Consider the following 15,928-nt stretch of genomic DNA (forward strand, 5'->3'; position numbering starts at 1 on the left):
TCTCAACAAAAATCACCTTCTTAGTGACACTCAATATGGTTTCCATTCTGCTAGATCTACAGCAGATGTGCTTACAGTTATATCCCATAGGATTAGCAAATCTCTCGACGGAGGCAACCTTTCTAGCGCAATTGCTCTTGACATATCAAAGGCCTTTGATAGGGTATGGCATAAAGGTTTACTTCACAAGATCTCTAGCTATGGTATTGCTGGAAAAGTCTTCTCAATTATTAAATCATTTCTTTCTGATAGGTTCATAAGAGTAGTAGTTGAGGGGCAAAAATCAGAAGCTCACAGTATTAATGCCGGGGTCCATCCTGGGCCCAACTCTTTTCCTGATCTACATTAATGATCTTCCAAATTACATCCTTACATCATTTGTAGACATCTATGCTGACGACACTACTATTTATGGTAGCACATCTAAGACAGTAAACAACCAAGTTCTCTCCAATTCTCTCTCCTCTGATCTTGAGCACGTAGTACAATGGGGTAAGGAGTGGCTGGTTACTTTTAATGCATCTAAAACCAAGCTTCTCTCTTTACATCAACATTCTGATCCACATCTGGCATCAATTGAAATGAATGGCTCTCGTCTTGAGGAGGCCTCAAGTTTTGACAAGCTTCTTGGCTTGACCATGTACATCAAATCTGTTGCCAAGGCCGCTGAAAAAATGGTGGGATCTTTCTATCGATCCGGTAGATATCTCACTGTTGATGCTATTCTCTATCTATATAAGAGCCAGGTACGTCCAAGGATGGAATACTGTTGCCACATCTGGGCAGGAGCTACTAGAAAGGACTTGGCTTGCCTTGATAGAGTTCAAAATAGACTTCGTAGCCTAATAGGAGATGTCCTTTTCTCTTCCTTGCAACCTTTATCTCACAGAAGAGATGTTGCGAGTTTGTCTCTGATGTATCGTTATTTTCATGGAAAGTGTTCGAATGAGCTTCAATCTATGGTCCCCCCTCGCCAAACTTTCACAAGAAACACTCGTCTAGCTGTAAACACTATCAATAATTCCCCCCACTCTTTATCTGTGCCTAAACCTAAACGTAGATTCCATGAACAAAGCTTCTTTCTTAGAACTGCACGCCTGTGGAATTGTCTTCCGTTTTCCTGCTTTCCGGCTGACTACAATATGGTTGTCTTCAAGTCTAACGTAAATAAGTTCTTGATGAGCCGTTCCATATAAGTTATCAACTTTACCAAATTTTCATTACTAATGATTACTATAATGTCCAATTTCTACTGTACACTCTTTAACCCTTATCCTTGAGTGGCCTCTTGGCCTTGATAATGTGGTGATGCCTATGTAAAAGTAAAAAAAAAATAAAAAAAACCCGCAAGAATTTTCTTGTCAACCAGACAAAAGCATTATTATTTAGAAAGCCATAATAAATATAGGGAATGGTTGGTTGTTTTTGTTTTACGGCATATCAACCCTTTTCGGGTTATTTAATGCCGAATCCAAAGATTTTGAAGAAAAAATTTTTAATAGAATATATTTGTTGTTTTCAAGTCGGTTTCTATTTAACCCATAGTTGGAACCCTAACAGGTACTACCACTCCGGGTCAGAGTGGACCGGGGAGCAATGGTAATTAAAGAGTGGCTCCACACTCCCCAAAGCCCGCAAGCTGGAGCCTCACCACTGGATATAGTTTAAGGTCATATCCAGGACCTATGGGGAAGGGAGAGAGTTTTGTAGCTATTTGGTACTTTTACCTAACAATTAAATAAAAAAAGACATAAAACTTGAATTTAACTTGAAAATACTATTTTTTTTTTTTTTAAATAGCATGATAAGCACAGAGATGCCTTTCAAGGAAATTGTCATAACATTAAATTTGGACAGTGTACACAAGAGTAGACTTAGATGGTATGGCCACACTGAAGGAGTGGATTAAATTCTTGGTTTAATAGATGCAGAAGGGTTAGTATGCAGGTGAAAGACAAGGAAAACATGAGGAAGTGATAAGAATGGATTTTAGAGAAAGAGGGATAAAGACCTGGCCGAAGATAGGTTAGTTTGAACATCAATTTTAAAAAGCTGTCCAACATGTTAGCATGTAAAGCAGATGTTAAACTGAATATAATGAAAGATTTCAAAAACAAAACCAAATTATATTTTCTAATGGAAGACATTTTCAGAAGAAATTGCATAATCTGAAGAATTATTAAGAATAAATCGTACGTATTCAGAAATAATAGTTATAAAAAAAAATACAAGGACTTTTTGGGTCTTTTTTATGAAATATTCAGAATTTGATAAACATGTCCAAATAATATAAGATTTTTTCCATTAAAATAAGAAATGACCAAAATTAAGATAAGAAATGACCAAAAAACTCTGTTCCGTCTGCCTGCTTCCCTCCGGACTACAACTTGGATGTCTTCAAGTCCAATGTAAACAAATTCCTAATGAACCGCCCCCTTAATTAAACACTTCATCAAATCTCCACACTAACGTAATGTACTTGCAATAACCCTTATCCCTGAGTGGCTTCCGGGCCTTGATAAGTAGTGATCACTGTGTAAAAAAAAAAAAAATAAATAAATAAATAAGAAATGACCAAAATTAAATAATAAACACCAAAATCAACCAACTTTACTGATACAAGAATTTTTTTTTCCTTTTTATTTAATTATGTTTCAGCTTTTCTATTTTTGCACTTTGTTGATTTTATTTTTTTTAACCTGTCCCACCAACACCCTCCCCAGATAATTTATTAATAACAGTTGGACAGTATGCCAATTTTAGTTCCAGTGGTATTGATTTCAGAATTTTTTTTTTTTTTTTGCTTCATATCTTGGTTTTCCGTTCAGTTTCATTTCTTATTTAATATTTTCCTTTCTCAGGAAGCCATTCATTTTCTTGTGTGCTGATTAGTTCATATCAGCATACATCTTGAACTATGCCAATATTACAATAAAGATAAAATTTGTGACTCAATCATTCTTCAATTACAACTTTCCATGATTCATTTTTGACAATGAATTCCTTAAAACAGTGACCATGATGACCAATTTCCTGGAAGATTTATGAAGAATGAAATTTTGAATCTTCATTCTATTCAAATTTATTAACTCCCTAATTTTAGCATGCTTTTTTTGTGGGGCTAAAATTTAGGTAATGTCGCTAAATCTTATTCAGTTGATTGCGAGAAAAAAAAAGCCCTGTAATTATTAAAAAGTGTTTTTTATGTTAAAATAAATATTATTACATGGAGTTATTTTGAGTTTATATTTATTTTAAGCATCTAAACATGATAAATATAATAAATATACAATTTAAATATGTAAAAATTGCTTAAAAACTAACATGGCCGTCTTGCAGATGCTCATATCGGCCATGTTAGTTTTAAGCAATGTTTATGTATTTAAATCGTGTATTTCTTGTGTTTATATGCTTACCATAAATATTTTAACATGCCTTTAACAAAGGAGGAATGTTTCTATACAGTCCTAGCACATGTTTTATCTTCTCTTTATATTTTCTTGCTTCTTATTTGTGTTTTATTTAAAGACTAGCAGGCGGGGTACCCGACGTTGCCCGGGTGTTTGGAAGTGTGTGTGGTCACCCGGGTGTTTGTGTCCCGGGGGGGGGGGGAGTTATAATAAAAAAAGTTTTGGTAGGTAAGTAAGTATGAAGGATTGAACCCGAACCCTTGAGGCAAAGTTGGAAATTAAAGTGTGAAAAAAAATATGCGACGTTAACCACTGGGCCACCACAAAATACTAACAGAAACACGTTTGAATTTATTTAAGTATTTAGAATTGGCAGGTGCCCGTTTTAATGACTTAATCAGGTCAATTTTGACTGCGGGGTAGTATTTTATTTACTGCGGGAACGCTTTTAACAAATTTTTTTTGGTTTCCCCAAGAAACCAGCTCCCCATAAAAAGGGGATTGTCCAAATTGAATAGCAATTGTCTGATATAAGGAGAAACTCCACATTGATCAAAGCTGATTGCTTTTGGACATTCCCGGCGATCGCACCGGGAACTATGTCTTAAGCTCCGTTTTGCTTTTATTATTATACGAAAAAGCTTAATGCACATGCGGCGATCGAAAAATATTGAATATTTATCTTTTCAAAGTCGGGCAAATTAAATAGACAGGCGACCCCCGTTGTTAACTCGTAGATATTATCATTTAGGCGCGATATAAAAAGTTTTAAGAAGTTGTGAGGCGACCGATCGGTTCTCGGAAAGAAACTTTTCTTGGACATACATGAAAACGCACACAAACATTTTCGCTTTTATATTTATAGAAGATATTGTACCACGATTCAAAATCTAAAAGAATTCTTTTTATTAAAAAACCATACACACTGATCAGAAATAAGGTATATTAGATATTTGGAAGCAATGATAAAGTTTAAAGACTTTGGAATTAATATTATAACAATTTTTTTTTAAATCGTATTTCTCGTGTTAATATGCTTACCATAATATCAACACAAAATGCTTTTCATGTTAAAATAAATATTACGTGGAGTCATTTCGAGTTAATATTTATTTTATCTTAAACATCTAAAATATAAGAAATACACGATTTAAATTTTTAAGCAATGTTAACATATTTAAGTTGTGTATTTATCGTATTTAGATGCTTAAAATAAAATAAATATTAACTCGAAATGATTACTCATGTCATAATATTTAACAAACATTTCTAAATGTCTTCACAGATTTTTTTCTATTGCAATCAACTCAATACTAGATTTATTGACATTAACTAAAGTTATATTGAAACAGTACTAAACAAAAGTTTGTGCTACATATTTTTTTTTTTGTAAAATAACTGACTTTTTGATTAAGGTATAATTTACCTTAAAATAATATTAAAAAGCAACAAGATTATTTTTTAAAATAAAAATATTGAATACAACAATTAACAAATTTTTCAAATTATTTAAATATTTTAAAATGCCTTTAACTAAGGAGAAGTGTATACAGTCCTGTCCTATCAGGTTTTACCTTCTCTTTATATTGTCTCGCTTCTATTTGTGTTTTATTTAAAGAGATTGTACCATGATTCAAAATATAAAAAGATTCCTTTTATTAAAAAAGCACGCACACCGAGTAGAAATAAAGTATATTAGATATTTGGGTGCGATGATAAAGTTTAAAGACTTTGGAGTTAATATTATAACAATTTTTTTTGTTTAAGATATAATTTTGAAATATAAATTTTTCAATGAAAATAAAAAACATTATGCTTGCAAATATTATAGCATAACTTGTTTTCTATAAGCATCTCCAACCACTAGTATGTGAAGTGAAATTGAGATTTAAAAATAATAGATATTCATCCAAACTCCTTGCCAACTCCTGACTTCAACTGTAATCTTCACTGACCGCACTCACTGTCTCTCACCTGTCCAAAGAGAAACTGTCCTGTGCTTTCCCTTTCATTTTTTTTCCACAGCAGTCATTGTCCTCACATGCAAATTTATATATGATGATTGCTGCATCTTTTCCAGATGATCGCCGTCACATTGAGTTTCCCAATCTTGTTGTCTATGCCATCTCAGATGACTTTGCACTCCCGCTGCAGATTTGCACATCTTGAAGTAGATGTGACATACAAATTGAGCAATTTCCATCAAGTTGACGTCCTCTGGAGATCGAAGGGTATTCCTATGAACAATCACATGTCTCCTCAAACCAGCAATAGACTTGTAAACTTTGCTGCATGTTAAACAGATCGTTTGATTTGGACCAATAGGTGCAAAGTTGTCCTGAACAGGAGTTTTGTACGACTTAAGGTGGTTGACGCAGCCAGCTTTTGACAAAAGCACTCGTTCACAAGTGTCGCATTTCCAGCTCTGTGTGTCATGGTTAGGACAATCAATTAAACCTTTGCGAAGCTCTCGCTTCAGATTGCTGTGGGCCTGCTTTCTTTTCTCTAGATCATCACAACTTTCACGTACAAGCTTTTCGCCACTTCGGCCTTTGCAGAGTAAGTTCTTCCCATGTGTTGGTGTCGATTTGTAAGACTTTCAAATTATTCTTTGTAGAGTCCCTGAACCTCTTCCTAGGCTTGTGTTGAGGGCGCTTGCCATTTTTCAGCTCCCCGTAAAAAATTGTTTTGGCAGCCTTCAATCTTTCATTCAAACCAAGTGGCTCACCCAACGCATGTGAGATCTGATTACAAGGGTCTCAACACTAGAGCAACATGCTCTCACAAGGACTTCAGTATTGGGTACTTGTGCTTGCCACTTGATGTTTAAGATACGTCTCAAGCATTTTTGGTAAAATCGTTCAAGCCATTTAATGTGCCTTTGATGCAATGTCCATGTCTCCGATGAATACAATAGGGTGGTTAGCACACAGGTCTTATAAACGCAGATCTTAGTCATGTCTGATTATATATATACATATATATACACACACACACACACACACACACACACACACACCACCTTTTTGGCAATTTCATGTTTGAAATCTCAGTGACTATCGATCAGAATTTAAACAAAGGCTCGCTGGAAAACAAATGACCTAAATTGTGTAGTGGGCTATGTGACATTTTCCCTTAAGGTTGCACATTAAGGGGATCATTCATCATCCAGAGTCTAATTTTGGCACTTTTTTACAGCCATAAAATGTTTCAATCATAATCATTTGTTTTCCTAGTTTTGCAAATAAATTACAAAATATTGGCTATTTCCCCAAAACCTCTGGCCTTGACGGAGGGAAGACTAAAACTGGCTGCTATGGTTCCAAATGATCAGAAATAACAGCAAATAAAATATATAAATAAAAAAGACTGTATTCCAAATATTTCTCATATCTCCCCTCTTTGATTTTCATACATAAAATAAATTTCAGTGTCTAAGGATTATTTGATACTAGAGATATTCATAATCGTACCCTATTTCCACAAAAGGGGAGATATAACATGAGAAATATTTGGAATCAACTCTCCCCTTACTGTTATTTCAGATCATTTGAAACCATAGCAGCAAGTTTTAGTCCCTCCTCCATCAAGGCCACAGGTTTTGGGGAAATTATATATATATATATATATATATATATATATATATATATATATATATATATATATATATATAATCTTAGGGCCAATTCCTTTAGTTAGCTCTCTTCATCAGATTGTCCCAAATTTATTTTATTTTTAAACAAAGAAATGCCTCAAACACAACTTTGGCATTACTGTTATAATCTCCTTACAAATAATGAATGTTAAAAGTTGGTTATCTTCAAGTTTCGTCAGCCAATATTTACAAAGGTTTTACTCAAAAATGTCGTCTGCAAAATGAAACAAGTTGTTTTTTTTTTCATATAGTATTTTTTAAAATAAGCAAAAACAAAAGAATTGATAACCAAATTTTTTTTTCATTTGCTATTTTAAAAAATACAATTTGAAAAAAAAAAAAAGAAATGAAACTCACTGCATTTTACAGATGACATTTTCAGGCAAAACCTTTATAAATATGGGGTGACGAAATTTGAAGATAACTAAATTTTGGTGAAGGAAATATTCAATTCATTTGCTAAAGGTTTTATTTGTGCACATGCATACAAGCATATACATGCTAAAATACAGTGACACATGACTTTCCCACCCGCTCATTTAAGACATCCTGACTGCTACAAACAAACGGCCTTTGAAGTACGCACGCAGACTATTTCATATGAACTCTGAAGACATTTATTTGCAAGTTAAAAAAACGTTTTTTTGTATTTATTTTGCTTTTTGTCTAACGAAATTCCAAAACACAACAAGGATGAAATTTCTTTGTAGGATGTCATGGAGTCACCAATAATAAAAACGTCTTTGAATTTTTCTTTCCTGCTAAACAATATTAGCACCTTTACCCGGTGTTACTCGGAATTTAGTGAAGTCATTTTTTTAATTGGTTATATTTAATTTTGACTTCTAGTTTCTGTTCTGCAGCTGTTTACACAGTGACAAACTAGATATGGTCCCTTCTGATTAATCATAATCATCCTCTCATGATGTAAAAGCCTCGCTTCTTCATATTAAGAATGGCTTCCTAAATAAACCATTCTTAATATGTGTATGGGGGGGAGCTTTTTTTTTTCAATTCTGTAATTTCAGCTAACAATTCTAAACCATCCTTTTAAGTTTTTGTAAAAAAAAAAATTTTTCAAAACAAAAACTGCTTTATATAAACTACATTTTGTTAAAAACAATGTTTAAAGAAAATATATTTTATTATGAAACATTTTATTAAAACATCTTTAAAAAAAAAAAAGAAAAAAAAGACAAATTCGGTTTTTTATATCTTCAACAATCTTAAAATCTATTATATAGTTTATTAAAAAATGAAAAAATTCTGGCAGAACATCTGCACAATTTTCAAACTCAAATGCTAATAAGTTACACTCGTATAACTGAAAAAAAAAAATTGAATAGATTTATTGTAATATATTAGTCAGTATTTATAATTTTATTTTATGCATCACTGGAGATTTTTGTAGCTAACAAAGACATAGCAGGTTTAAATTAGTAACACAGATAAAATTCTTATTTCAATTAAAAAAAGAAAAATTATACATTACGTAGAAAATATACATTATATATATATATATATATATATATATATATAAACATTTAAAAGGTTCAACTTATGAAAGAGGAGACACGTTATTGGCAACCCTGAATTAAATCTCCGAAAGCTGATATAGTTAGTTTTCATCTAGGGATTTATTAGCGATTAGATGAGTGTCTTGGTGTAGTCCATGTTTTGTGATGTGTGGCTAATTTATTCTAGTGTTATTATTTATTATTTTTATGCATCCATCCTATCCTCATGATGTATGGAAGAATCTACAAGTTAAAAATAAAATCCATCTTTTTCCAATCGAAAATATTGCTCGACAGATGGTTCAACAACAGCAACAGTACAAATTATGTGAAAGTTGGTTCAGATTTAGCACATCAGACAATAAATGAAAACACAGATTTTCATAAGATGCATTCATTAAATCTGCATATTGAGATAAAACCGATGAAAATCCTTTTTTTCAAATTGCAGCATAACAGAGCAATGAAAACCCTTTTTCAAATTACAGCATAACAGACCAACAAAAATCATTTTTCACTACTGCCACCTACCCGACAGACCAATGAATGTTATTTCAAACTTAAGCATTACAGAACAACAAATAAGCTATTTCTAACTGAGACATGACAGATCAATAGATCTTATTTCAAACATCACAATTCTTGGATGCATCTAAAATAAAATAGTTCTATTCAATGCATGTCTTTCAATGAAAATGCTTTTTTCAATTCAAGTATAACAGACAAGCAATGCTTCTTCTAACAGTGCGTGGATGCATGTACAATTACAAGTGAAAAAAAAAATTAATCTGATTTAAACGGCAAAATGTGTCTGCTGACAATTTCAGAAAAGTAGATCAGTGGAAACTCCTCCACTTCCAAGACAATAACTATTAATTCTTCACTTGAATACAAGAAAGAATAACAATTAAAGAGTTTGTCAAAACAGCTGGACAGCCTGAAATTGATTTTGAAGAAAAGGTTAAAGGTCAAACAGAATATAGACAATACTGGTAGTTCTTCACAAAGAAACCAAAAAAGTCAATCGTAAGAGACAAAAGCAAAATCAACCTCAATATTTATTTGAGGCCTCTTTCAGCATCTCTTATTTCAAGCCATCTTATTTTAACTTTTGACAATATTTTTATATCGATCCTCTAACAAATAAACTTACCTTGTGAGATTCTAAAAGTTTGACCTAAATAACATTTAAGCTGGTATATTAAACTTTGATTTTGACAAGCCAATTTTTATTTGCTATTATTGTACAATATTATTGGTACTTTAATAATAATAATAAAAAAAAAGATTGTCACTATTTAAAGTCATGTAGTTCTTCCTGGAAAGATGGAAACATTTTTCGATTGCTGATGAAAAAAAAACAAAAAACGGGAAGGGAATTACTTTTGTTTTATTGAAAAAAAAAAAATAAATAAAATAAATAAAAAATAAAAATAAAATGGCGGTCTCCCTTACAAGGATAAGCTTTTTCTGTATAAATTTAAAGGTACTGCTAGTATACATATAATTGTGATGTCTCTCTCTCTCTCAGTAATGCAATTAAAAACAAAGACCTATACGAAGCTAAAACGATTTTCCAAGTAAAATTCTTTCAAAGAATTCAACAGTCATATTAATTTTTTATTTGAGTATTTCACAGTATTATGGAAGTCCACGTCCACATTCAACATATATAAACAGCAAACAATGACTTGGGTGCCATCAACTAAAAACCAAAATTGATAATGCTCCAACTGGAGATGTTACCAAATCAGCCCTTGTCAGTTGGATAAGAAATAGCTAAAAATAAACTAAGATTAACATACAAATGTATATTTACGCATACGTAAAAAAGCAGTTTGAGTTGACTTACGTTTCTTATTTCTTTCAATTTTAACCCCTTAAACTACTTTAACTATTTTAACCCATACAAAAAAACGGTCCACAAAAAATGCAATCACTTGTGCAATTTTTCAACATTCCGTCCTGGAGGAGATACAGTTTGAAAAAATGTTGACTGATCTAGTGAGACTTTTATAATGTTATTAAAAGGTATTTAATAATTTTATAACTTGAACATGATTGCGCCATATATATACGGCACAACCATGTTGACACACTGGTTCTCGCCAGATCACCGAAGTTAAGCAACGTTGAGCCTGGCCAGTACCAGATGGGTGACCATTTGGGAAGGCAAGGCGCTGTATGTATTGCTAGGTAAAATACCAGGTTGAGAAACTGGCATGGCCTATCCTTCTCTCGAGGGTAGATGGGACTTTAAGCCGTGGTAGGCACCCCGTCTAGTGATGGCGTCACGATAAAAAAGGCCGATAGCCATTAGTCGCGTGCTCTTGTGTAATGAATGAATGTGTGAATGTAGGATTGACATGAAATTCTTTAAGATAAACTAAAATGACCGAAAAATGGGCTGAAATGACTTAAATAAATAAAAAGTAAATGACTTAGAATGACTTTAATGAATTTAAGGATGAATTGAATGACCTTAAGAATGATTTGAATGTTTAAAAAATAACTGGAATCCTTCAAAAACAACTTGAATGATCTGGAGAATAACTTGAATGGCTTTGAGACTGACTGGTTGTAAAGTGGGTGATCATTTTACATCAAATTAATACAGAAAAGTGATCCCCCACTTTATATCACAAAGTTACAAACATAAGTACAGCATGTAGTAAGAACAGATACTACACTTTGATCTTGGCCAAAAGGCCAAGAAAAGCTGTATTTATTTGCTCCCCCACCAAGCAAATTAGGCACAAGGCCGATTTTTAATGTGAGGAGTGAAAGGGAAATGGGGCCCAACTCCCTGGGGATTAGGGGAGCTGAATAGTGACAATTGGTATGAAAGGTTGCCCCTACATTGACCAAGGTCTTATATGTGGGGTTTCCCCCACATATGGTCTTTGCTTGCAATATCTGCTCCGGCAGATACTACACTTTGATCTTGATATATAATTTATTTCGTTAAAATGAAAATTACAATCAAAATAATTCAAAATTGTAAAATTAAAATAAATTAAAAGAAAAGCTTAAAAAGCTAAGAACAGCATCTATTAACAACAGACCTTTGATCTTAACCAAAAAGGCCAAGCACAAAAGTGTTATGGACGTGACTTATAGAGTCGCTTGCACGCGACTAAAAATAGCCCTGATAGCCCTGGCAAAGCATCAAGCATCCAGCTACCAACAAGATCTGAATTACACTGCAAACTCATGTAGCAAGTTCAATCTCGGCTAGGGCCATGCTGGATGGATGGATGACTTGAACAGCCAACATACAAATAATTTTATTACTGGAATTGAACAACGCAACATATAGTCACAAGTTGGGTAACTGGTTCGTAATGTACTCATTGAGGTCAACGTTGTGTCATTGAAATATTACTCTGAATAGTTTGTTGTATAAGGAAGTGCAGATACTTTATTTACAACAATAATCAAATAATCTTGTAAGAAAATTAAAACTTTTTTTTAGATTTTATGAGAAATTCAACAATGATTAATATTTTCATGGATTTTTGAGACGCAGATTATAGATTTAGGCAAAATACATCTGAAGAAGATCAGGGGTAACATTGGTCGAAATGTGTTAATAACACTCAAGAGAATAGAATGGTCCAAACAATACGGATTAATATTATTCAGTCCGAACACTTGATTTGAAAATCTACTAAAATGATGATGGTATTAATAGAAGAAAATGTTTTTCTATTTTGCAATTTTTACTTTTTTTTTAAAATAACACATTTCTATATATTTTTTTGTTTTCTAATATATCTGGTTTAGTTTTTTTTTTTTTTTTTTTAAATTGTTTTACAGAAGGTTGCAGAGTATATCAATCCAGTAATTTTGGGAAAAGTTTTTAGGCTTCCAGTTTTTTACATTTTTAAATATTTATTCATGGTGTTTGGTTTGATTGTTTTGTAAAATTGTTTTTGTTCTTGACTTGGCATATGCAAAGGGAAAGAAAAAAACCCAATATCAATGTTTGGTGCATTTTTGGTCAGGAAACAGCCTGATCTGGTAGCACCAGATGCTTCAACAGGTATTACCGCTCTGGGTCAAAGTTAACCTGAGAGCAAAGGAGCAATTTCACATTCCGCAAATTAGGTCTAACTACTGGATGTCTTTTAAGGTCATATGCAGGACTTAATATATAAGGCCCCCGTCCCCATAAATAGTCCAATTCTACCCAATTCCCAATAAAAACGATTATTGAGCTGTTGTCACACTGCCCACCATACACTCATTAACCCTTATCGAGGTCAAAAGCCACTTGAGGATAAGTGGTGACTCCCATGTAAAAAAAAAAAAAAAAAAAATCCCAGACAATGTCAGATGCCTCCCCTACATGTGGATACAAGTTTAGATTTACAGATTAATAAGTCTTATATATAAACGGCTATATGTCTGTTGGTCTGTTTGCTGTCTGTCTCCATATTTTCAAACTACATCTCCTCCGAAACTAAAAGTTGCAGAGCGGCGCTAGGGGCCTCAACTGATTGGACTTTTTATGGGCCGTTATTTTATGGGTCTTTAGCTGGTTAAAATTGTTTTTAAATGAGTCAAAAATTGGTTACAATTTTAAAAAATCGTTGAACATTTTGTACATTCATCTTAGTTTATTTATAATTTTAAATCGGTGTATATGCGTGTCACGTTGGTACAGTGGTAACGTCACCAGCTTTGAATGCTAGTTTTGGTTTCGATTCTAGCAGATGGCATCTAAATATGTTTTTGTTTTTTTTTTTCACTTTTGAAATCACGACTATAATATATGTGAAATCTGGAGAAATTAAAATATCGTATTTAAGCATATTTTTTGCCCAGACAAAGCAGGGTTCCCCTCTCCCCCGCTAGTTTAGTATATAGGGATTTAACTTTGTGAATAGGACTTTTAAAACTTATGCTTCACATGCCAACTGACAAAAGACAAATCTCATTGGGATGAAGGTTATAAAAGCACTCCTTAAAATAGTAACAGCTTTTGAAAATAGGTCAGTTAAAATTATCATCTTATAAAGAAGTTTCTTGTTCTTTCAAGATCTTCGAACTGACTAAAACCATGTTTGTATTTTCAATGAGACAGATAGGAGTGAAAGATAATAAGATTGCAACTTACACCATAAATTATATTTATTGCAATCACCAAGACCATGTTCTTGTTCTTTAGTGAGTACATGTAGTACCCTTAAGTAACTGTAAATATTTTATTTCATTCAACCTTCGTTAAATATAAACTATATTAAAACTAAATTAAATATAAACTGCATTACACCAGTAGATCTAACTACATTGAAAATAATGAAGAAACTAAATATTTATTTCTCTTTTAAAACTAAGCCGCTTTGCAGTACTTCATCATAAGTTGAAAAAAAAATGTCATTTGAAACTTTTCATAAACCAGTTTCAATGCCCATTTTCAAGGCTTTTCAAGGCCTTGGTCCAGGCAAAATTCAAGTTTTCAAAACAAAATTTGATATATAAACAATGATATAATAAACCAAAAAACTTAATTGACGAGAGAAAAAGTTATTTTCATGAAGTAGTTTTAAAAGGTCACACAGTTATATGTTATATACACGAAGTTTTTAACGTGCAACGAAACTGGGCACTTATTTACAGCTTTCGTTTATTTTGCGTTTAGTGCCAGCCATGTGCGATTTCAAGGCACTTTCACTCATTTTGCTCAAAACAAATGTCTTTTTACATACACAACGATATGCCTGCTGACAATCCTATTTACATTCTCAACCCATTTATATTTGACCAATCAAGCTTGATTAAATGTGATTTTCCCCAATGTGGATTGGTCTACGCTGTGTTTGTTTTACTTTCAAATTTTGAATTTCCGGTATAGTGGATACAAGAGTTACATCCCCTTATTACAAAACTACTTAATGTAATTATATGAAACACATCAGATAGTTTCAGAACGATGTATTTCGATTTTATTTTCAATATTTTAATAGTATTTTTAGTAATACTTAAATAATTTAATATTATCTCGATTTTATTTTTAATATTTCAACACAAACTTTTACTGTACTGGGCATAAAATCACGAGGTTATTTGCTCAGCAACCGACAAAGCTAATATGCTTGCCAGCCGGTTTGCCTCGAACTCCACACTGGACCCTACCAACCACCCCCTGCCTGACTTTCCTTTGCGGACAGACGCCACGCTAGACGATCTAAAAATCACCCCTGCTCAGGTACATGCTATCATAATAAATCTTGACACTTCCAAAGCATGCGGACCTGATCTCATCCCAGCTGTGCTATTAAAAAAGTGCTCAGCCGAAGTAGCTCCAGTTCTCTCCAAACTCTTCAACAAATGCCTTAATGAATCATGCTTTCCGGGCTGTTGGAAAACCGCTTCTGTGGTACCAGTATTCAAGAATTCTGGCGAAAGAACTGACCCATCAAATTATCGCCCCATTAGCCTCCTCCCACTTTTCGCCAAAATATTTGAGACCATAATTAACCATGCTCTAGTCCGGCACCTTACAGACGCTAAACTTCTGACTGACCAACAATATGGATTTAGACAAGCCCGTTCCACAGCTGACATTCTCACTGTAATCTCTGAACGTATATACCATTCACTGGATAAAGCGGGGGAGGGCAGAGCGGTAGCTCTAGATATATCTAAGACTTTTGACAGGGTATGGCACAAGGGTCTCCTCAGGAAAATTAAATCATACGGTATCACTGGTAGAATACTTAGCATAATTGAATCCTTCTTAGACAATAGAAAAATCCAGGTTGTCCTCGACGGTCGAACATCTAAACAGTGTGATATAAATGCGGGAGTGCCTCAGGGGTCTATTCTTGGACCTCTATTGTTCCTGATATTTATTAATGACCTCCCCGACAAAACTGCCTCTGAGATGGGTATATATGATGATGACACTACACTCTATAAAAGGCATGACAGGAAAACAAATGAACACGTATCTAAAGAAATGGCAAAAACACTAGAGGATGACCTCCAATCTGTAGTGGAATGGGGACATAAATGGATGGTCACATTCAATGCTGCCAAAACCAAACTGGTTTCCTTCAATAACTACAAGAAACCTTTTCTGCCACCAATAGCAATGGCCAGTGACTCCCTGTCTGAGAGTACATCTTTCAAACTGCTTGGCCTAACGTTCACAGAAAACATGAGCTGGAACAATTATATTGAAAATATTGCTAGGGCCGCTGCAAAAAAGGTATGCTCTCTCTACCATGCTAGAAAACTACTGACACCTGAAAGTATCCTGTATCTCTATAAGGCCACCATTCGCCCATGTATGGAGTATTGTTGTCACATCTGGGCTGGTGCGTCTACTACTAGTC

The 15,928-nt window shown here is 33.5% G+C and overlaps 1 protein-coding gene and 1 pseudogene across 7 annotated transcripts in view; both read right to left on the reverse strand.

Moving 5' to 3' along the window:
• LOC145296942 (brefeldin A-inhibited guanine nucleotide-exchange protein 1-like) overlaps positions 1-15,928 on the reverse strand; it is a 259,000-nt gene that overhangs the window by 133,797 nt on the left and 109,275 nt on the right. The gene's annotated exons all lie outside the window — the stretch shown is intronic.
• LOC145297145 (U2 spliceosomal RNA) lies at positions 11,167-11,303 on the reverse strand (annotated as a pseudogene).

The sequence above is a fragment of the Euprymna scolopes genome, chromosome 17 (genome assembly GCF_053919585.1).
Source record: "Euprymna scolopes isolate OS-2025 chromosome 17, ASM5391958v1, whole genome shotgun sequence".
Classification (NCBI taxonomy): Eukaryota; Metazoa; Mollusca; class Cephalopoda; order Sepiida; family Sepiolidae; genus Euprymna; species Euprymna scolopes.